At 44.0% G+C, this 23951-nt stretch overlaps 1 pseudogene; it reads right to left on the reverse strand.

Annotated features, from left to right (window-relative positions):
- LOC128113567 (baculoviral IAP repeat-containing protein 1a-like) overlaps positions 1-23951 on the reverse strand; it is a 114891-nt pseudogene that overhangs the window by 83093 nt on the left and 7847 nt on the right.

Genomic DNA, 23951 nt, shown 5'->3' on the forward strand with positions numbered 1-23951 from the left:
AGGCAGGCAGTGTAGGAGATGGTTTAGCCTGGGACTCTATTTGGTTTAGGTTACACACTAAATCTTCCTCTTGAATAACCTTTATATACTACACACACACACACACACACACACACACACACACACACACACACACACACACCCTCCTCCAGACTCCAGCCTGCACTGGGCTACTCTTATCTCTGAACCACTCCTGGGAATCATCAAGTTTAGACAATCTCTAGTCAAGTGTATCACCAAAGTATTAGGAAGGAAGAATGAACAGGTTGAGCTTGCATGAACTGGTTTGGGGCCCATGCGCAGGAAAGTAAAACTGTGTTCTCAAGCAAACGTTTATAGAAATTATGCATAATTAGTTTGCATAAGAGATTCAGATGCATTATGGGGAAGGACATGCTCAGGGACTAAAGGCTTGGTTAGTTTTAAGCCTGTCCACCAAAATAGAGAACCACTCTTACTGCCAGTAACCAAACCCCTCCTCTTCCTCAACCCTAAGAATGAAAGCCTCCAAACAATAATCAGGGCCCTTCAGTACTCTCATTCACATGGACATTTGTGCTGTGGATATCGCTCTGTATAAATAAAATGCTGATTGGCCAGTAGCCAGGCAGGAAGTATAGGCGGAACAAGCAGAGAAGAGAATTCTGAGAACAGGAAGGCTGAGTCATGAGACGCTGCCAGCTGCCACCATGAGTAGCAACATGTAAGATACCGGTAAGCCACGAGCCATGTGGCAAGGTATAAATGTATAGAAATGGGTTAATTTAAGATAGAACTAGGGCTGGAGAGATGGCTCAGAGGTTAAGAGCACTGACTGCTCTTTCAGAGGTCCTGAGTTCAATTCCCAGCACCCACATGGTGGCTCACAACCATCAGTAATGAGATCTGGTGCCCTCTTCTGGCCTGCAGAGATACGTGCAGACGGAACACTGTATACATAATAAATCTTTTAAAAAAAAAGATAGAAGAACTAGATAACAAGAAGCCTGCCAAGGCCATACAGTTTGTAAGCAATATAAATCTCTGTGTGCTGACTTGGTTGGGTCTGAGCGGCTGTGGGACTGGCAGGTAAGAGAGATTTACCCTGACCGTGGGCCAAGCAGGACTGGAGAAAACTCCAAGTACACATTTGTCCACCTGACAGTGTATCCCTCTCTAAATCTGTAACATCACTTTGTTCTGGATAGCTATTTTCTTTTTTTAAAAATCGGTGAGCCCAAGCTGGGCAGTGGTGGCGCACGCCTTTAATCCCAGCACTCGGGAGGCAGAGGCAAGCGGATGTTTGTGAGTTCGAGGCCACCCTGGTCTACAGATCGAGATCCAGGAAAGGCGCAAAGCTACACAGAGAAACCTTGTCTCGAAAAAAAAAAAAATCTGTGAGCCCTTATTTTCAGTTGGTTGAATAAGAGGCCAAGAGCCTCTTAGAACACCCAACCCAGACCATCTCAGCCTACAAAATGCCATACAAGTTTGCATCACCAAGACCAGTTCCAAATGTTAATTATGAAATCATTGTTGTGACCTGGGCATATATTTACCATGCGTGTTAGAATAAAATATATACAAAGTTCCATAACCTGGTAGAGACAATTTGACAAAATTACTCAGTTCTTTAAAACAGTTGTGTGCTGTGAACATACTTTTCAGGTTTAGTGTTCTGCATGTAAACTCTGTAAGGTCCAAAGTGGACTGCAAAATGGTAGTGCTAGTAACAGTGTCCTGACTCAGGCAGGACTCTGGCCTGGGAAACAGAAGGTTGCTGAGTAAACAGAAGCCTAAACTCAGCATTCCTCAGGAATCTCAAAAGCAGGTTTCTGTTTACCAGGAAAATCACTTCCTCCCTTATCTACCTGCCTGAAACAGTCAACTACCTGAGGCAAGGGCAGCTAGTTCCTGGTAACCCAAACAGCCTGCACTAACTCCCAGGTTGTTCTGGACCACGCCTCTCCTCTCATTACAACCTGTCTCCCTAAAATTGACAAGGCTTTTCCCATGCTGCTACTTGAAAGGTTTACAACACGCCCCCACGGTCGGGCGTGTTCGCATATGCCCAACAGACACTTCCACCTAGCCAGCTCCAGGTCAGGATAGCCATTTCCGGGTCAGGGCATCTCGCGTGACCAAGATCCGTGACGTTCCATTGGTTACGTAGGCGCGCAACGTGGCCATGTGATCTACGCGCTTGCGTGTAGTAGTGACACTGATCTGTCCACGCCCAGCCTTTAAAATCCGGCGCCATGTTCCCGGTTCCTTCTTCTTCTTCTTCCTCCTTCTTCTCAACACACGTGTTTCCTGCAGGCCTGTTCACTCTCTGTCCCTTTATCTCTAATAAAACTCTTCTTAGCGGATTCTGTCGTGTTTCGTGGCATTTCCTTGCAGGGTAAGAACACAACGCAGCCGAAAAACTAACATTTTGGTGCCGAAACCGAGCGGGCGCTTCCGGGTGCCCTGCGCCTGGAAACCCATAAACCGGGGACTGCAACACTCTGTTCCGTACCGACAGACCGCTCTCCATTTCGCCTGACCGCAAAAATTCCATGCAACACCGCTTTCTCCGATTGGTGAGTCCCCCCCATTTTTCGGCCAGTGTAAACGGTTTCCTGAATCTGTGAGAACAACCGGTACCTCACAAGTATTCTTGAGACCGGGGGAACCCCTGGCCACGGTCTTCATTGGCTACGGTTGGCCCCTATCGCAGGCCTGAGATTTCTAGCCCTCTCCCACGTCTGCAGCCTGAGATATTTCTTGCGTTGGGACCACCACCGTTGGGTGCGTCCTGGGGGCCACGTGGGGCCGACGTGTTCATCCGACTTGACGAAGCGGCAGACGCTGTCCGGATTCCCGGGGAATCCTTTCCTCACGTGGCAGGGGCCCCCGCTTCTGTGGCTGACGAGCCAAGGAGCGGCTTGTGCCCGGGATCCGTCCTTGGCCTTGGGGACGCCTGGGGCCTTGGGTCCGGATCACGTTTGTTTTTTTATCTTTTTTTTTTTTCTGCCTCTCCGCTGCAGACATGGGAAACAAGGCTTCCAACCCCGTTAGTCCTTCCTCTCCGTTAGGCTGTCTTGTTGAAGCTTTAAAACCTCTTAGTTTAATGTCTTACATAAAGATTCCTAAGATAACTCATCTATGTTCTAAAAAATGGCCAAAGTATGCTTTAGAAAACAACAAAAAATGGCCGCCGAGCGGCTTCTTAGATCCCGATATTTTACGGGAGTTATCTAATTACTGTCAGCGCTCAGGCAGATGGAAAGAGTTGCCCTATGTCATAGCATTTTTCTTTCTCAGTGCTAAACCGTCTCTTCTGGATTCCTTCTCTCCTGCTCATATGCTCCTGGCTATGCCTGAACCGGAGGATTCTCTGACTCCAGAATCTCTGACTCTAGATCCTGCTAACAAACCTCCACCTATTCGACCTCCAGCTCCAACTCCTAGAAAACCGTTCCTTCCGCTCCCCTTCCGGATTCTTCTTCTAAAGCTGCTCCTTCCTCGGCAGCGGCCGGTTCCAAAGGCCCTGCCCTAGCTCCAAACTTCACTCCTCCTACCACCCGCTCTCGGGCTGCTAAATTGCCTGATTCCAGCCATCCAAAACCTTCCACTGTTCTCCCTTTGCGAGAGGTGACTGGTGTGGATGGACTGATTAAAGTTCATGTTCCATTCTCTCTAGCAGAACTCTCTCAGATAGAAAGTAAGCTGGGTTCTTATACTTCTAATTCTGCTGCCTTTATTAAACAGTTTCAATATATAACTCAATCTTATAGTCTCACCTTTCATGATATATTCATGATACTTTCTAATAACTTACTTCCTGAGGAGTGCAGGCGGGTTTGGGAGCAGGCTAGGATTCATGCAGACGAAATTCATCAAACTAACCTCTCACACCCACCAGGAGCTGAGGCGGTTCCTGACCGAGAGCCACACTGGGATTATAACACCCAGGGTGGCTGTCTAGCCAGAGATAGGTTTATTATCTGTCTCCTGACAGGTCTCCGTAAGGCTGCCCTAAAACCAGTAAACTATGAAAAACTAAAAATGGTTAATCAAGATAAGGACGAAAATCCGTCTCATTTCCTAGAGCAGCTCACCAAGGCTCTACTTCAGTTCACTAGCTTAGACCCAGAGAGCCCTGAGGGCAGGCAGCTGCTAATAACCCAGTTTGTCTCACAGAGCTTCCCTAACATTAGGGATAAACTTAAACGTTTGGAGAACGGCCCTCTAACTCCACAGGCAGATGTGCTGGTGATAGGGTTTAAGGTGTTCCATGGTAGAGATGAAAAAGCCCATAAAAGGAGCTGCCAGATGCTGGCAAGCACTGCCCGACCGGCTCCCCGAAAGCCATCTGGTCCCTGCTTCAAGTGTGGGAGAGAAGGCCATTGGGCCCAGGCTTGCACCACCGGCCCATGAAGGGCACCGACAAAGCCTTGTCCAAAGTGTTGCCAAAAGGGTCACTGGTCAGCTGACTGTCCTAATGTCCCAAGCGACATAGGAACGCCAGATGAAGACCACCCTCCAGCTGACTTTGTAGGCTTGGCTTACAGCGAGGACTGCTGCTGCCTGGTTTCTGCCCCGGCCACTCCCATCTCACACAGGGAACCTAGGGTAATTATAAAGGTCAATGGGCGGCCCCATCTCGTTCCTTTTGGACACCGGAGCTACCTACTCTGTCCTGAGAGAGTTTTGGAGGCCCACCTCTCCTGCTCGTCTCCCTATTGTCGGGGTTGGGGACAGCCTTATCTACCTCATCAGACACCACCACTCAATTGCATTTTCAGAGGCATCCCTCTCACACACACATTCTTAGTGGTGCCAAGCTGCCCTGTACCTTTAATGGGGGGGGGGGGATCTTCTAGCTAAGGTAGGAGCGTCCATTTCTTTCGCTCCACACATTCGCCTCATCCCAGACGCGCCAACAGCTCCTTTACTTCTCCTCCTAGCCACTCACTCTTCTGACTCTAACAATTCCTTTCCCCTACCAGTCTCTCAGGTAGACACAGTCTCTCAGGTAGACACACAGAGCCGGAGGCAAAAAGGACCATCAAAAATATCCAGGGGGTAAGGAATAATGTAATACAATAATCTATCATTGTTCGATACTCAGCAACTGATCACCTGCGTTTCCTAAATGCTAACCTAATAAGGGAAACAGGTGCCTTAAATAAACTACCTCTAATAAGGCTTGTCTCAGATAGAAATTAAGCAGAGTACTAAGGCCAGATCTACCTCAGGTAAATATCACATGTCTCTATCTGGACAGGCCAGATCTACCTCAGACAAATGCCAACTCCAAAATAAAGTAATAATGGTTCTTTCTCTCTAAGCCTTTTCTATGTCAACAGTATCTTGTCAAACAGAAGGTTCCTAGCCACAGCACGGAGGGTTCCCAGCCACAGCACGGATAGACAGCCGCAGAACGAGGGGACAGCAGAACTTCATTCCAGGACCTGCCCACCATCATCCCAGGACTTCACAAGATACCCTCTCATCCCCCTGCCCCCCAAGAGCCAACCAACGCCCACTATTCAGCTGGAAGCAGTCTTTGAGAGAAACGTCGCCCCCATACCCAGGCAACCACAATTTTTTTCTTTTTTAAAAAAGGAAGAGTCAGGGATGAAAGGTTTACAACACGCCCCCACGGTCGGGCGTGTTCGCATATGCCCAACAGACACTTCCACCTAGCCAGTTCCAGGTCAGGATAGCCATTTCCGGGTCAGGGCATCTCGCGTGACCAAGATCCGTGACATTCCATTGGTTACGTAGGCGCGCAACGTGGCCATGTGATCTACGCGCTTGCGTGTAGTAGTGACACTGATCTGTCCACGCCCAGCCTTTAAAATCCGGCGCCATGTTCCCGGTTCCTTCTTCTTCTTCCTCCTTCTTCTCAACACACGTGTTTCCTGCAGGCCTGTTCACTCTCTGTCCCTTTATCTCTAATAAAACTCTTCTTAGCGGATTCTGTCGTGTTTCGTGGCATTTCCTTGCAGGGTAAGAACACAACGCAGCCGAAAAACTAACACTACTCTCTGCCCTCCAAGAGAACACCTGGCAGTTTGATTTCCACGGAGTGGTCCAGTTTGGTGGTTTCACTGTGCCCTTGCTTACAAACTCCAGGTGCCCCACGGTTGCTGCAGGCAAGGATCTGATTCTGGCAGGCAGCCACCGGGGTTCCCAGGTTCTTATACCTCTTTACCATGGGCTGGATGGAGCACATGGACAGTTACATGCAAGGAGATAGTTTATTAAAGGAGAGATTCTGATCAGCTAAGAATGATTGGGGGGGGGGGGGGCTCCGTGCTGGAGAGATGGCTCAATGGTTAAGAGCATCAGCTGCTCTTCCACAGGTCCTGAGTTCAATTACCAGTAACCACATGGTGGCTCACAACCATCCGTAATGAGATCTGGTGCCCTCTTCCGGCCTGCAGGGACACATGCAGGCAGAACACTGTATATACAATAAATAAAAACCTTTAAAAAAAAGAATGATGCCAGGCCTGGATCATGACCCCAACCCAAGAGAGGAAGGGGACAGCTCTGCATGACACTTCACACAATATTTGCATACTATCTGCCTTTCCCAGTGTTTTTACGTAGCTAGCTCTTCTTGAGCATGCTCCCTTGGTTGAGTGAAGCCCAGGAGGGGAAGGGCTTCCAGTCTTGCACTGTTGCTACCTTTCTTGCTAATCTCTGAAACCTCCTCCTCCACCCTATTCCCTATTCTTCGGGAACATAATTATTGTTATTAGGTGGCTACAGAATTTATTTTCTCTTAGTTAAAAGTTACATTGCCCCATTAGCAAATATATATCTGCAATGTACTGGGGTGGGTTTTAGGGACTGAGCCCAGGTTCTCTATTTCGGCTGACAGGCTTGGATTAACCAAGCCCTTAGCTCTTTCAGTGGTCTAGGGTGGGTGTTAGAGATTGAGCCCAGGGCCTTTTGCGTACTAGGAAAGTACCCACCTCTCCCCATGAGCTGCCTCAGCCAGCACAGTCATGGGTATCACAGGGACCAAGAAAAAACGAGCAATGGTAGACAGAGACACAAGACTCTGGGTTCCCTTTTTATTTTCCCACTACTACTTATACAGTGTTTACCTAGCTACTAGAGATAGCCCAGCAACCAGGGCTTGAGCAAACGGTATTTTTTTTTTTTTTTTTTTGCTCCCTTATCTTAGTTCTTCCTTTTGTACTTCCCTTCCCTTAGGGACATTCTGATCTGCTCCAAAGATTAGAACATTTCATTTTACTGTCTCCTCCTTTAAGAGCTAATCCAACAGGCTTGTCAATCACCCAACCAAGAGACTTGCACAGGAAATCTGATTCACCTGAAGATATGCTATGACGATGGAGGAATAATTATCTGTTTAGGTGGAAGCCCTGCCACCGGCACCATATACCCAAGGAGTCTGGGACCGTTAGGTGGAAGCCCCACCTCTCTCTCCCCCCAAACCCCACTGCTAAGAAAGCCTACCAAGAGTCAGCCCCTCCCCAGGGTTGCTCAAGACCACACCTACAGCTACTTTTAAGACCTGGTCACCTTACCTGCCGTGTGCTCTCATACTCTCTCCCACCTTCCCAAGAGTCACCTAGGAGTTGCTTTGCTCTGCTCATTAAACCTGGACTTAATAATTGGGCCTGATCTGATTTATTACATTGGCAGCGTTACTTACTACGGGGGAGGCGGGGGATTAAAACTTTTCAATGTTGTTATTTACAGAGCTTCCACCACACCTTACTGCTAAGCCTGCTCAAAAAAGAAAAAAAAAAAAACAATTTTCTCAATTCTAACTCAAAAGCTGTATCTTTGGAAGCTCGATGGTTACAAGCACTGTATGTTCTTCCAGAGGACCTGGGTTCCATTCCCAGAATCCATGTGGCTGCTCGCTATGGTCTGTAACTCCAGTTTCAGGGGGATCTATTGCCCTCTTCTGGCCTCTATGGGCACCAGGTATATACCTGGCCGCACAGACATACATGTAGACAAACACCCACATACATAAAGATAAATAATAAATAAATAAAATTCTTTAAACCTGTAACTTGTCCTTTTTCTTTCTATTTTATTCTTTGGATATTGACCAAAAGCCTAAGCATGGGCTCCTGACACTTCAGACTTTGCATTTGTGGGGGTCTCTGATGCTCTCCACTCCCAACCCAGGCAGCTGCTTGTTGAACTCCACGGCTGAATCTGCCCGAGTTCTTGGGTCCTACCTGAAAAGTCTAACTTTCTCTCCTCTTCTCCATTCCCCTCCTTCTGGCAGCTGCCATGATTTATAGCTGGCCTGCCCCACTGTTTTCCTCTGAAACTCTAATAAAATGATCCCGGAGCTTCCTTCTGATTCTCTAACTTTTTTAATTAACAAGACTAAGAGCCCACAAAGGGAACCTCAGTTTTCCATTAACACTTTGTGTGTGTGTGTGTACATTTGTGATGTGTGAGTGTAGGCACACTCATGCCACAGTGTTCCTGTGGAGGTCAGAGAACAACTTTTGGAAACTTTTTTTTTTTTCTCCAACCTCTTCCGTGGTGGGATCCAGGGATCGAACTCAGGTTTGCAAGGCAATCTCTTTATTGTGCAGTGCTTTCGTTTTGTTTGTTTGGTTTTTGTTTTTGTTGTTGTTTAATTCAATAACATTTCTTAATGGCTAATTACTCCCCTACAACAGAGCATTTAGCCTATTGCCATTTTTCTCTTCATAAACAAATTTCAATATGCAAAAACAAAACCTTTTCCCCAAGCTTTAACATTTCCTCAGAATCAATTCCGGAAATAAGAGTTGCTGAGTCAACCGCATGCATATTTTTAAGAATTCTGATGTGTGTCATGCACTGGCTCTGGCTAATGGTCATCTGAGGTCCTTTACCTTCAGTATGGTCAGGGTCCTGCTCCTTCCTCAGGTGGCTTCCTGTAATGGGACTTCACATATCAGAATTTCATGTCTCTCTGTAACAGGAACGAAAGTCTGCTTACAAACTGAGAACTGATTTCCCAAGGGAAAAGACTGGTCAGAAATCTTGATGACCTTCCTAGTCCAACACCCCAGTGGCCATCTGGGGTGGTAGTCGTGGTCTTTGACAAGAGGCTCCAGTATACCGACAAGTATGTGGCTGATACTTCCTTGAAACTGAGGTTGTGTGGATCCGTCAGAACCCACTGGACAATGGCCATGAAGTTCCCAAAGAGCCTGCTCTCATTCAAACCACACATAAATCAACTCCTTCTCTACAAACACCTGCCATCCAACCCCAGTAACTGAAAACAGAGGTTTGCCAAAAATTCCAAACATGATATGTGATTTCTCCAGGAATCAAGAAACCTAGCCAATTTTTGTTTGACTTTATCTCAATCTGGTATCTAGCACATTAATTTTGTAAGTTAGGGTTATTAAGAGTAACCCAAGTAAACCCTAAGAACTTTATCAGTTTTAGGTTTTGTTTTTCTCAGCTTACCAGCCCCTCCGGGTGGTTATCTGATTAACTGGAACTTTCAGTTCAATCTCAGATAATTCAGATTCATGCATACAATGAAGCAGTGCTTCCCAGATGAATCAAATTGAAACTTTTCGTCACTAGTTTGTAACAGTAAGCAAGAGGATTTAAATATCCTCTGTGACAGCCAATTGTGGTGGCACACACCTTTAGTCCCAGCACTCGGGAGCAGAGGTAGGCAGATCTCTGAGTTATATCCAGCCTGGTCTACAGAGTGAGTTCCACGGCAGTGAGGGCTACACAGAGAAAACCTGTCTCAAGCTCCCCCCGCAAAATAATAATAATAATAATAATAATAATAATAATAATAATAATTAATCAAATATCCTCTGGGAGCATCTTAAATGTACAAAGCCCTTTCATAGCCTAATTTTTAATTTCTTCTAAAATAGGAATAAGAAAGAAAGCATGTACCAGCTCCCTAACTGAGCACCAATGTCCCTGACCTTACTGTGCTCTTGCTATATAGTGTTTGTTAGCCTTGAACTTGTGGTAATCCTCCTGCCTCAGTCTCCCTAATGCTAGATAACTTAATGCATTCTTTTTTATTACATTTTGAAATTGTGTGTGTGTGTGTGTGTGTGTGTGTGTGTGTGTGTGCACAAACCTATGCATGGCAACTGTGTGGAGGTCAGAGGACAACTTGCACGAGTCAGATCTCTTTTTCTACCAAGTGTATCCCAGGGATCACACTCAGGTTGGCAGGCTTACAGACAGGTACCTTTACCTGGGATTGAAGGTGTGCCCCACCACTGCCAGGCAGGCAGGATACCCTAGGGGGAAACCGCTCTGATTACTTTTCTTTCATGATGTTGTGATGAATACTATGACCAAAGCCAAAAGCAACTTAGAGAAGGGAAGGTTTCTTTTAGCATACAAGTCCAGGTCACAGTGAGGGAAGTCAAGGCAGGAACCTGAAGGCAGGTCTGCCTGCTATTCCACACAGCATTACCTCCAACTAAGGGACTCGCTTCACAGGCAATAAGTATAGCATAGACTGTGTAGAATGCTGCTTGCTAGCTGGCCCACAGACCAGCTCATAATCAGCTAGCCTTCTTATATAATTCATGACCACCTGCTTAGGGATGGAACTGCCTGCAGTGGGCTGGGCCCTCTGACATTAATTAGCAATCAAGACAATATCCCACAGACATCTCTACAGGTCAATCTGACCCTTGAATTTCCTCAATTGAGATTCTCCTCTCAGATAATTCCAGGCTGCGTCAAGCTGACCTCCAAAGCCAACCAGGGCAGCAACCTATTACTGATGTTTTGCTCTATGGTTATATTGTCAAGCTGCTGTCTGAATATTAATGTTTATTCCCATAGGTTAGTGCTGCTCTCAGTCTTGGCCAAAGACGTTCTTTCTGCAGTGGGCAGAAGTCACGTATAGACTCCTATCTGGTCAAAGTTCTCAGAATAAGTAGCTGTGAATGATCAATCCTCGATGAGACATCTTTATCGACCTCACCTTAGGCTGAGAGGACAGAAAGAAAGTAAGAGCTGAGGAATGAGGAAGAAGCTGTGAGATGTTGTTTTCTGAATATGACATGGACATTGAACTCATAACTCACAGCAACTGCAGATAACTGCACAAGGCCTCATAAGATTAAGCCAGTCACCATTCTAGCACAGACGGGGGTGTGGCTCATAAGGTCCCAGGTCAGCTGAATAGCTCATTGGCAGTTTATAGCTGCTATGGGACAGTCTTTTTTTCCAGAGGTGTAGCCAGTTGTAGGTTCCCATAATGCAGAGAGTGTCCTCCCCACACCCATACAGACAGCACTAGTTGAACTCAGTTGATTATGAGGAAAAAGGGGGGGGGGACATGAAGATGAGAAAGGGACCTGTATGGGGTGTGTGAGAGGACCTAAGGGGGTGTATGACCAAGATACATAATATGCATGTGTGAAATCTCAAAGAATAAATTAATAAATTTTAAAAAGCTTTAAAGAAAATAGTTAAAGGATTTTAACACACAAACTCACAGAATATACATGGCCAATAAATTTTTGGAAAGATTAAAGAAGATATTATATATATATGTTAAAAAATACTTTTAAAAAGAATCATCTACATTTTTTCCAGGTTATACCTCAGAGAAGCCTGAACTGGCCTGATTGGCCTAACTTTTAAGCTCTTCAGGCAGGGACTGTCTATTATATCTCCAAAAGCCAGAGGTCACTGTAAGGATTGTGGAATGAAGGGAAGCAAGGTCCCCAATGGGCATCATGGTGAAATTTAGGGAAGAAAAGAGGTGACCGAGAGGCGGGCGCTCCCAGAGAAGCTCCCTGATCATTCCCTGGAGATTTGTTTTGAAGGGAGGGGCACACACTAAAATCTCCACACTACAGTTCCAGGGTACCGTCGTCGTCATGGCATGAAATCATATGCCAGAAGCTTAAGGAAGCTGGTCAAATCGTGCCTTCAGTCAGGAAGCAGAGAGTGATGAGTCCCTAATTTACTCTGTCTCTTTAAAATGACATATTCTGGAGATTTCACAAGACTAAATTATAATATGTAATCCTTCTGTTTGATTACATTCACTTAGCATAATGCTTTCAAAGTTCATCCACACTATAAAGCATGTATCAGTACTTCACACTCCCTTGATAAATACTATATTTCTGTATATGGATGTCATATCTTATTTATCCAATCATATTTATCCAGGCATTTGATTTGATCATACTGTTTTAGATTTCATGAATAATACTAGCATATACATTAATGCTCAAGTGTGGGCATTTTTCACTCTAAAGTCTGTAAGTGCATTTTCATACATACAAATTAATTGTCCTTTGCTTCTAATTAGCAGGTTTAGATATGGCAATACATTATGTACCATGGTCTAGTCACACCATTAAAGTTTCCTCACTACCTTCAGACTGTTTTATCCAGATCACTACAAATGCCCTTAGTTCCTCATTTCAGGCCCTTCGACACATCACATTCTTCATTGTTTTACTTCATTTGGAACGAAGTTTCTGAGTACGCTGTACAGACAGTAGCAGGCACGGCACTAACAGAAAAACTGCCTACTTGGGTTTTTGATTGTTTCATTGATATGTCCATGTGAGACAGGAACTGACCATGTAGTGAGTCCACAATCATCCCCCTACCTCCACTTCTTGAATGCTGGGATAATGGGTGTTTTCCATCATGCCCAACCATAATTGCTTTAAAGACACTGCAGATTCTGCTCCTGTATCATCAGAAGGTTTCTTTTCATTCAACAAGGCTATAATAAATGAGAAACTTACTATGGTGCTTCGACGATCTGAGGAGTTGGTGGAACAGACTACATAACCATTGGCATAAATTACCATGTTTTGAAATTTCAGAAGTAACTCCATTTATTATGTCCTTTTTGGATATCATTTCTAATGATTCGCCTGAACATTAATTACCATCTGGTTTACTAGACAAGATCATCCCATTCTCTTTATTTCCTTCTTTATGGATGACACTGATCTTCAGGTCATCATTCAACACAATTTGGAGCAAATGACCAAGTAAGTCTACAACAGCCTCTCTTATCTATTCCCCCGACATCTGGGTCACACGTAAAGTTCATCCATTTAGAGAACTTCTGAAAAATGAATCATTACTTACACCAAAGGCATAAACGTAGGAACACCTTACTAACCACATATGACCAAACCACAGATCCTTGTCTGTGTTCTCAGCATTACAATTGTCCCACAGGAGTATTCAATTCAATACCTTTGGGTAGAGTTGAACAGACCCTCTTCATTACATGTTTTACATATTCTACCTTGAGCTGTCTCATCTAGTTTGGAATTTTTCCACTATCCATATTTCTGCAAAAAACTGCAGCAAACTGAAGGTTTTAATTTGTTTCATGTGTTTTTATTTTGGTTTGGGGACAGAGTCCTCTTATAAGCCCAAGTTGGCCTCCAAGTTGACATCCTCCTGCCTCAGTCTCCTGAGTGTTGGGATTATGTACATGTGCCACCGTACCTGGCCAAACTGCAGACCTTTAAGGTAAAGTACACCTTTTCATTGAAAGGCACATCTGGCAATCATGCAGAAATGATCACATTTAACAATACCTAATAAGATTAAAAAGAAACAAACAAAAACCTCCTTATCACTAGTATATATCCCCCCGAGAATCAGTCCTCTGAAGCCCGGCCAGGGCTAGCTTCCTGCTCCTCCCCTTTGCACAAGGAACTGGCCAGGGCTTGGCAGCTTTGCTTAGTTACTCCATGTCTGCCAACACCAGCTGCATTAGTCCTTTTGCTGGGATAAGACACCCTGACAAAAACAGCTTAGAGAGAAAAGGTCACTCTGGCTTACAGTTTGAAGGCATAAATTCCAAGGAGGCAAGGAAGATGTGGTAGAGGGGCGGAGGCTCCTGGTCCTATTGTATCCTCAGCAAAGAAGCAGAGAAAGTAAGTAAGAAGTTGGGCCAGGCTATAAACCTGGAAGGACTCACTTCCTCCAGCGAGGATCCGCCTCTTAAAGGTTCCACAAACTCCTCCAACAACTCTGGGAGCTGGACAACAGAACTTCAAATACATGAGCTGCCTATAAGGGCTATTTTACAATCATACCACAATATCAAGAACCAGTAGTCTCCACTAACTTTCTATATATATGGACACCTTCCTTTCCCACCTCATCCTTATGCTCCTTTCTTTTATCAAAAAGATGTTTTATTATATTTTCTTTCGTGTGTGCTTGTGGTGAGGTGCACACATGCCACATAGTTGAAGCATGTGGTGGAGGTCAGATCTCTCCTTCAGCTAGGTAGATCCTAGGGATGGCTATCTTCCCATCTGATTCTTTTGTTTTGGCATAGAATCCCACGCAAGCCCTTTAATGAGAAACCAAGAAAGTATTAGAGGAACTAAAACTCAAATTGGACAGTCAGAGAAGCTACCAGGTAAGGCTCTGTGTTGCATTAACATGGTTAGTCAGGACCCCATAAGCGGTATTTCATTTTGAACAGTTTAAGACTGTCCTAGCTTTTTGTGACACTATGCTTGGGGAGACATGAACAAACATCTACTCACCCCAAATAAGAAATCAACCACAGACCAAAGTAAGAGTACCACCAAAGTCCAACTTGAGGCCAGAAGTGGTGGTATACTTGGGAGGCTGGACTTGGGAGGTAGGGGCAGGCAGATCTCTGTGAGGTCAAGGGTAGCCTAGTCTACATAGCACATTCCAGGCAAGCCAGAGCTATAGGGAAATCCTGTCTCAAAAGAAGAAGAAAAAAAAAAAGTTCAACTTGGTGAAGCAGTGAGTTTTATTGGGGTTCCTTACAGGAAGATGGGTGAGCAGTTACTTACAGGAGCAGACATGACTCAGTGTTGTAGCAACAAAAGCCCATCCCAGCACGTAGACAGCACCACCTTCCAAAACCAAACAAAGGTGTAATCCATCAAAGTCCACAGAGTTCTGGAAAAGTCTCAAAATGGACTAACCTTGTTTTTAGCTTCTGTAGTTCCGCTTCTGGTTAACTGTTTTTGCTACCTGAAGTGTGTCACCCCAGAACATGGATTTAGTGCTTAAAGGCACTAAAAAAGGCTCACTGCTACACTGGGATGCCGAACACCCCGTGTAGCTGCCGTCCAGCTAATGAAGTCTTTCTGCTGGCTTCAACCCATGTTCCAATAGTCTTCTCTGGTGGAAACCCCACAACATTTCTGGAGGTTCCACCGAAATCCAGAGACCAGACCTGGAGACACCGGGTCTCAACCCCTTGGAGCAAAGAAGAGTGATGATCAGGGGACTCTTAGGGGGTGCACAACCTGAGATATTCCAGGTCCCCAGGATTCCCTTTGATCAATTGCTGCCTAACTCTTCAGAGGGGTCTGACACCTCCATCCCAAAAGGAAACAAATTTGAAAGTCACCTGGTCTGTCACCTCCCAGGGGTTAGTCTGGTTAAGGACCCTTCTATTTGGACACGTAGGAGAGGTTGACGCAACTGCTAATCCAGTGTCCAGGCTCTATGTGAGACGTCACCGGATTCTTTTACATAAACTGAAAGCCATCACCACCTCCTCTGATGATGAGATGCAGTTAGAGCTTATGGATGCCTAGCAAAGTTTTGATGTCTCATCCTCTGTCAGAAGAAACCAACCTCCCAGGACTGGCCCAATACGAAGCTCCTACAATTGTTCAGCTTCCTGCATCCAGATTAAACAAGTCCCGATGACCCTAGACAAAAGATGAAATTGCAGTTCATATTGCCTGGCTTGAAGAATCAGGAATCCTGCCAGTCACCCTGGAATACATCTCTCCTGCTTGTGATGCAACCTGGGACCTCTGATCCTCATGAGTCCGATTCTTCTAGAGAAACAGGTATACATTATCTTGGACTTAAAGATGCATTCTTCAGGATCTTATTGTCAGAGGTGAGTCAACTCATCTTTTCTTTTAAATGGACAGACCCAGTGGGGGGTTACAGTGGACAACATACCTGGACATTGTATTGTGATGGGGAGTTGCGCCATTTTTTATTCTTCTTTTTGTGTTTTGTGCATGTGTTGATTGGCTTTTTCTTATATAACTTTCGTGTCTTCTTTCGGGTTGTCTTGTTTTCTGTGAGTCTTCATGAATCTCAGCTATGGAGACTGGTGAAGCCGAAAAATGGTTCCAGTGTGGGTTTACTGAGTGGGTGACCTAGACTTGGCAGGGTGACAACAGGACCACCACACATTGATGACCAGAGTGACCAGATGGGAGTAAAAACCCCAGTAGTATACTTAATTCTACAAGTCTATTAGGGCCTCAAGTCAAAATGCCAGTTTCACACTGAACTCTGAATCGGTTGGTAAGAGGGGTCAAAACCTCAGTCCTGTAGTGACCGGTGAGAACCTCTGAGGCCAAATCCTTCGAACAGTGGTCAGTGCTGGGACCTAGAGCCAAAGGCCCTATCCTATGTGAACTCTAGAGCTGCTATAGCCAAATTTCCGGCCGGAAGATAAACTTTATTGTGACTGTGGAAAACAGCACAACCATCAATACTCAAAAAAATTCAGTTTGTAATTCCATTCTAAGCTATAAACATTAATCTTACATTCTCTAGTTAAAAGATAATCAACCTAATAAAATCAGCTAAAGTTTATCCATCACCATTTTCTGCATATCATCCTGAGGTAACCAATTTTAAATGTGTCTGTTTTTAGTAAGCCAGCTATGACAGTTTATACTAACAAAAACTGAACTGGAATCCATCTAAACAGGCTTTGCATGTGTCTTTCCATTTCATTTTTCCACCTTAATACAAATGTTATTTGCATTTTCCACTGAAATTTTCCACTTTAATACTTGGCAACTAAGCTACATGCACAAAAACCGGTCAGTCCAATTAATGTATTGATCGTTAGCAAATAGACCTCTTTTTTTTGGTGTGTGTGTCCTAAGTGCACATGTGCATGGGATACTCATAATTTTACAAATATGGAAGCTACAGGAAGATGGTGAGCATCCTGCCCCCCGTCTGTCTGTCTGTCTGTCTCTCTCTCTCAGCCTTATTCTCTCAATACAGGTTATCTCATCGAACATAAAGCTGAGCTAGCAGCCAACAAACCCCAGAGATCCTCTGTCTCCATTCTCGACAGTGCTGGGACAACATCTGGATTAATGTGGGTACTGGGGATCTGAACTCAGTCCTCTTGCTTACATAGTAAGTGCTCTTAAACCATGTGCCAACTCTGCAGCCCAAAAATAGAACTTTATAAAGAGTCCATCCACTAAGTGTTTCCTCGTCATCCAGCTATTCCAAATATTTATATTGTAAAACTTAGTGTAGCTTTGGGAGCAGGGACTACCCACCATTACACAGAGAGTTTGTAAATGCAGACAGACTTTTGATATTCAATGCTGCTAATATAAATATGAGCTTTTCCTTTATTTTTTTTTTAATTTTAAGTAAAAGATTCAATTTAATTCTTCCGGGTGCAGGTGTAGTTGAAAGTAGGTCTCCATTTTCCTGTCATCATCTGTGAATTCCTCACAGTTGACTCGTCCATCCTCCTCATCTGCTCCGCCAATCATTCCGACTTCCATCTGCTAGTTCTCCTCCTAAGTTTGCCGTGACCCGACTAGTCTTGCTGCACTGATGTACTGACCCCCACCCTTGTCTAAGGCTTGGAATACTTTGTAGATTTCCTCTTTGTGAGCTATAGCTTTTATTTTTTTTTAGCCATCACAGGAGAAATTCTGGGATGTCAATGGTGCCGTTAATATCAGTATCCAGCTCATTGGTAATAACCTGAAGTTTGGCTTCTGTTGGGTTTTGTCAGTGACCACATGGCAGTGCCAAGTTCCTTTACTGTCTTGTTCCCATAGTCATCTCCACCTTCACCCAATAGGGAGAAAACCCTGGAACTCAGCAATCTGTTTTCAGCGAGCTGATCAACCACGGTGCATTGAAGGGAAGCAGAGGAGGGGTAGGGGCTTCAAACCAGCGAAGTGGTGGTGGGGGGGGGGATGTGCCTCCATTGCTGCTGCTGCAAACACACCCGCACAGCCACCCTATTACCAGTGACGGGCCACATCCTCAAGACTCTCGGCCCCATCTTACTCATCTCAAATTAGGTTACCTTTTTATTATTGAATTACAGTAATTTTTATTTATTTATTTATTTATTTATTTATTTTTTGGTTTTTCGAGACAGGGTTTCTCTGTGTAGCTTTGCGCCTTTCCTGGAACTCACTTGGTAGCCCAGGCTGGCCTCGAACTCACAGAGATCCGCCTGGCTCTGCCTCCCGAGTGCTGGGATTAAAGGCGTGCGCCACCACCGCCCGGCTTTTTTTTTTTTTTTTTTTTAAGTTTATTTTTATTTTATTTTATTATGTATACAGTGTTCTGCCTGCATATATCCCTTCAGGCCAGAAGAGGGAGCCAGATCTCATTACAGATGGCTGTGAGCCACCATGTGGTTGCTGGGAATTGAACTCAAGACCTCTGGAAGAATAGTCAGTGCTCTTAACCTCTGAGCCATCTCTCCAGCCCAAATTACAGTAATTTTTCTATATTTTAGAGCAGTCCTTTGTCAGATATTTACAATGCAATTTTATTCTTAGTCCGTGTCTTCATCTTAACTTTTTTTTTTTTTTAATTTTTCAAGACAGGGTTTCATCTGTGTAGCCTTGGCTGTCCTGGAACTCACTTTGTAGACCAGGCTGGCCTCGAACTTTAACACTGTTTTTAATGTGTGTGTGTGTGTGTGTGTGTGTGTGTGTGTGTGTGTGTGTGTATGTGTGTATACACACGCATGAAGGACGTGCATTCCAAGTCCAAGAACCCACATAAAAATGCTGGGTGTGATGCACACACCCATAACTCTGGTTTTGGGAAGGCAGAAGCAGGAGGACTCCTGGGATCGCTGTTTTGCCATTCTAACCTCATTAATGATTTCCAAGCCAATAAAAGACCTTTTTTCAAAGAAGATGTACTAATTCAAAGGAATTACTAGGGGATGACACCCAAGGTTATCTTCTGGCCTACACACACACACACACACACACACACACACAATGTACGTAAAGGAAGAAAAGCTACCGGGCTTTGAAGTCAGGCTTAGTGGTAGATGTCTATAATCCCAGCTACTCAGGAGACCACGACATGGGGACAACTTGTATCCAGGAGTTTGAGATCAATCTGGGTACTACATGGAGACCCTGACTCATAAATGAGAGGGAAGTCAATTTTTAAAATATATAGCAAGAGGAACTACATCCCCAGAATGGGCAGGGGTTTGCAGAAAGGAACAGTCTAGAGCTAAATCATAGTTTTCCTCATTTTAATAACTTTGTTCTAATTTTTGAGCAAATGCCTATGCATAAAATTCAAAAAAGCACAAGCAAGTATGAAGCAAAAATGATACCTACCTTCTACCTTGCTCAGTTTCTCAGAGGCGGCCTCCTTTAGATGTGACAAAAACCTTCAAGAATTTGCACTGCATCAACCTATCTCAAACCCAGTACAGCTCCTCCCTTCCACTCCCATGACACTTGACATACTGTTAGCACTTTCACATGAACTCCTTTACAGGTCTCCCTGGAAGTTTCAGATTCCTGAGGCTGGAACCTGTATCATCCTCTTGTCATTATATAGACCCCTAATCCTTCAACTCTTGATGTATACAGTTTGTTAAGTAAATTAATAAATGACAAATGAAGTAGTGTATTGTTTCCAGTGTCCTGCTGGGAGGTGTGACTCAAACAGCAAGTCACACAGGGGAAGGAAGAGTCCACAGTCCATCTTGTACTACCTCTCCCCCAAGGGGAGTTAGACAGATAATGAGTCCTCTGTCCCTGCAGAACTGGACTCAACAGGACTATTAAGAGTACTCTCCAGACTCATGCCTTTTCTTTCTTCATATAGGCTCTGTCTTTTCCCCTAACTGACACTCCCTGAAGGCCCCGAGACTCCACTAACATATTCATATCCGTACAGGGCTGGATGTGCCTCTTCTTTCTCCACATTCAGGAAGCTACCTCCCGGTATGAATTTTCTAACCACTACAGAGATGGACCTGAATATGGGCATACAATCATGAGGAAGTTGTGTTACACAATCTTACAGAATGCTTACTGTTCTTCCCTATGAATAGTTGAAGCCCTGCTGATCTTTGTTTCAAAAGATGTTTTGTTTATTGAAAGATATTTTTATTAATTCTTTGAAATTTTCACACAATGCAATTTGGTCATATTCACCACCCACTCCTCTCAGATCCATACTTACCTTAACCTTCAACTTCGTGTCTTTTTTTTTTCAAAAATTCATCAAGTCTAGTTTGTAATGCCCATATACTGTTGATGACATCCAAGGGAGTGTGGTCAGCCTACCCAAGGCCACACCCTTAAAGAAAAACGGACTTTCATTCCATATTATTTTTCCTTTCTGGAAACAGGATCTCATATGTAGCTCTAGCTGCCCTGGGACTTCCTATACAGACCAGCCTGGCCTTAAACTCACAGAGATCCACCTGTCTCTGACTCCTCAGTTTTAGGATTAAAGGAGTGTGCCATTACACCCTGTCCATACTGAGTCTCTTCAAAATAAAGGGACAGGGATGCTAAGGATGTAGGTCAATGGTAGAGCTCTTGCCTAACATGTATGAGGCCCAGGTACTGTTTAAATGGGGAAAAATATAAAAATACCCCCCCCAAAAAAAACCACCTTTGTGGTTTATAACAGAACCTGAGAGAGAACTAATAGAAAAAGGAGACGAGTTCATGTGTATGAACATGCCACAGCACATGTGTGTTGGCCAGAGGACAACTTGTAGCAATCACTTCCCTCCTTCCTCCATGTGGGCCCCAGAGACTGCACTGAGGTCACATGTCTTAAGCCTCTGACCTATTTCACCGGCCTTCATCTTATTTGGATGTTAGTAATTTGGTTTTCTTTTTTATTGATCAATCTACTTAGAGATTTACAAATTTTGTTGATCTTATATTTGGACTTAATGATTTCTACTAGCTCCCACTATTTCCTTCTGTTTATGTTATTTTTACTCACTCTCAATCAAAAACATATATACTGCATACTACACTGTGAATGTTACTATATTCTAAAAAATGTAATTCAAGTAAAAGAAAAATGATCCTAAATGGACCTCAAATGAAAGAAGAAATGAAGAGCCAACAAAGTGGTAAATTTTTGTTAAATCTTAATAAACAATAACTGATTAAAACAAATGTTAATGTTTGTGAAACAGAAAAAAAGGAAATATGTAACAATTACATTTGAGGAAGAAGTTAGATGAATTAAGGTTATTTTGGTCCTTTTACTGTCTATAGGGAAAATAATGGACATTACTAACTTTAGATTTCTGTACTTCATGACGATCAAACACACACTCCTGATGCCATCTCAGAGTCCTTTGAATCCTTTCTTTTCAGACTTATCTACCTTCTGCTGCAGCAGTGATGCCTTTGTCCAGCCACCTGGGCTGGCTGAAGTCCCAACAGAAGTCACCAAGCCTCCCTGTCCTCAGCTGTCAATGCTCCTTTCAGAGTTGTATGCAATACCACCCCATTAAATGAGAACCGGGCATGGGATTCAGTAGGTAGAGCCTGCCTCACAAGTATACACCCTTGGGTTCCGTCCCCAGCACCACAAAAACTAGGTATGGTGGTATACACCTCTAATCCCAGCTCCTGGGAGGTGAAAGTAGGAAGATCGGTGGGTAAAGGTGCTTGCTGCCAAACCTTATAACCTGAGTTCCATCCCTGGAACACGGTGGAGTTGAGAACTCACGACTCTAAATTGTTTTCTGACCTCCAACATGCAAGAGAAAGTAAGCATGCACTCTCCCCACCCCCACCCCCACAGTAAATAAATACATACATACATTACTATATTCCTCTCCCTTCACTGGATTGCAGAGATGTTTCTTTGTGGCTCTCTTGATAACTGCACACTTGCTAGGAGACGCCGGCATCTCTGCATTGCTGTGTGAAGCCTGGCCACGGTGCTAACACACTGCATCACACACTGCCTTCCCAGTACTTGCCCTTTTCCTCCCCATCACCACTCCCAGACTGGCACCTCCCAGGGAAGGAAAAATACTTTCTTCTTTGCCTTTGGTTCCTAGGGAACTCAAGTTTAGAAACTCCACTAAAGAGTAAAAGCAGAGCACTCAAGTTTCTAACTGGCCAGGACAACTTTAGAAAACAATTTAAAAAAAAACTCAGAAGATGCAATGATTGAAACCAACTGCACTAAGATGGTATATTTTGACCCCCAAATATACTAGTGGTTACACATACATACACTTAAATATAAGGGTACTAAGTACATTTGTTGTACTACATATTAATGTAATTTACATATTAAGTGTAAATGGATTAAGTGCTTTAATTAAAAGATAAAAATTGTCAGACTGGCAGGCAGTGGTGGCACAAGCCTTTAATCCCAGCACTCAGGAGACAGAGGCAGGTGGATCTCTGAGTTCGAGGCCACCCTGGTCTACTGAGTGAATTCCAGGACAGTCAAAGCTACAGAGAAACCCTGTCTTGAGAAACAAAACAAAGCAAAACTGTCAAACTGAATAACAAGAATATGGAAGGGTTAGGGTGAAATCAGGGATAGAGTGCTTATCTAGCTTGCAGGAGGCCCTGTGTTTAAACAAAAGCACTAGAGAAAAGTGAAGTGAAAAATACATGCATTTGACATGAAGAAGGCTCTGTGTGGTGATATTGTGTTCCCCAATATATTGTGCACCCTAAACTTACTTGGGGTCAGAGAACAGAACAGCCACTAGATAGACACAGAGGCCAGAATGGTGGCACACCCTTTGAATCCTAGCATTCCAGAGGCAGAGATCTGTCTGGATCTCGGTGAGTTCAAAGCCACACTGGAAACAGCCAGGCATGATGACACATGCCTTTTATCCCAGGAAGTGATGGCAGGAAGTAGAAAGGTATATATATATATGGGGGCTGGAGAGATGACTCAGAGGTTAAGAGCACCGATTGCTCTTCCAGAGGTCCTGAGTTCAATTCCCAGCAACCACATGGTGGCTCACAGCCATTTGTACTGAGATCTGGTGCCCTCTTCTGACCTGCAGGATACAGGCAGACAGAACACTGTATACATAATAAATAAATTAAAAAAAAAAAAAAAAAAAAGAAAGGTATATAAGGAGGCCTTTAACTAGAGCTGGTTAAGCTTTTAGGCTTTTGAGCAGCAGATCAGCTGAGATCCATTTGGATGAGGACACAGAGGCTTCCAGTTTGAGGAAACGAGATCAGCTGAGGAATTGGCAAGGTGAGGTTAGCTGTGGCTGGTTCTGTTTCTCTGATCTTTCAGCATTCACCTCAATACCTGGTTTGTTTTTATTAATAAGACCCTTTAAGATTCGTGCTACAGCTCTGGTCCCTAGTACTTGCTCCTCCCCACAAAAAAGTACACATTTAGTGAAACTATATAAAATGAATGTATTGTGAAGTTACAAGAAGGAAAGTAAATACCTGAGTTTTAATCATCATTGAATCTCTCTCTCTCTCTCTCTCTGCAGTGTTAGGCCCTTACACACATTAAATGTGTTCTTACACTGAGAAACACACCCAACTCCCATTTCTGTAATCTTTAAACAGGATTAATCTTTTTCTCAATTATTGTGAAAAAGCAAATTTCTTTTAAAATATAACTACAATATTCATCTTAACCTTATCAAGCACAGAAATTCCCAGCACCCACACGGCAGCTCACACTGTCTGTAACCCCATTTCCAGGGCTTCTGACACCCTCACACAGACATACATGTAGGCAAAACACCAATGAACATAAAATAAAATAAATTTAAAGAAAGAACCACTGAGTCTAGACTCAATGATTATGAATCCTGAGAGAAACATCAATTACTTTGGTACATTTGGTGTGATTGTGATTGTGTGTGTGTGTGTGTGTGTGTGTGTGTGTGTGTGTGTGTTTTCTGTAAAGAGCATACTTTGGAGCTAGAGAGATGGCTC

Source organism: Peromyscus californicus, unplaced genomic scaffold (assembly GCF_007827085.1).
Source record: "Peromyscus californicus insignis strain IS unplaced genomic scaffold, ASM782708v3 Scaffold_18__1_contigs__length_77618521, whole genome shotgun sequence".
NCBI classification, from domain to species: Eukaryota; Metazoa; Chordata; class Mammalia; order Rodentia; family Cricetidae; genus Peromyscus; species Peromyscus californicus.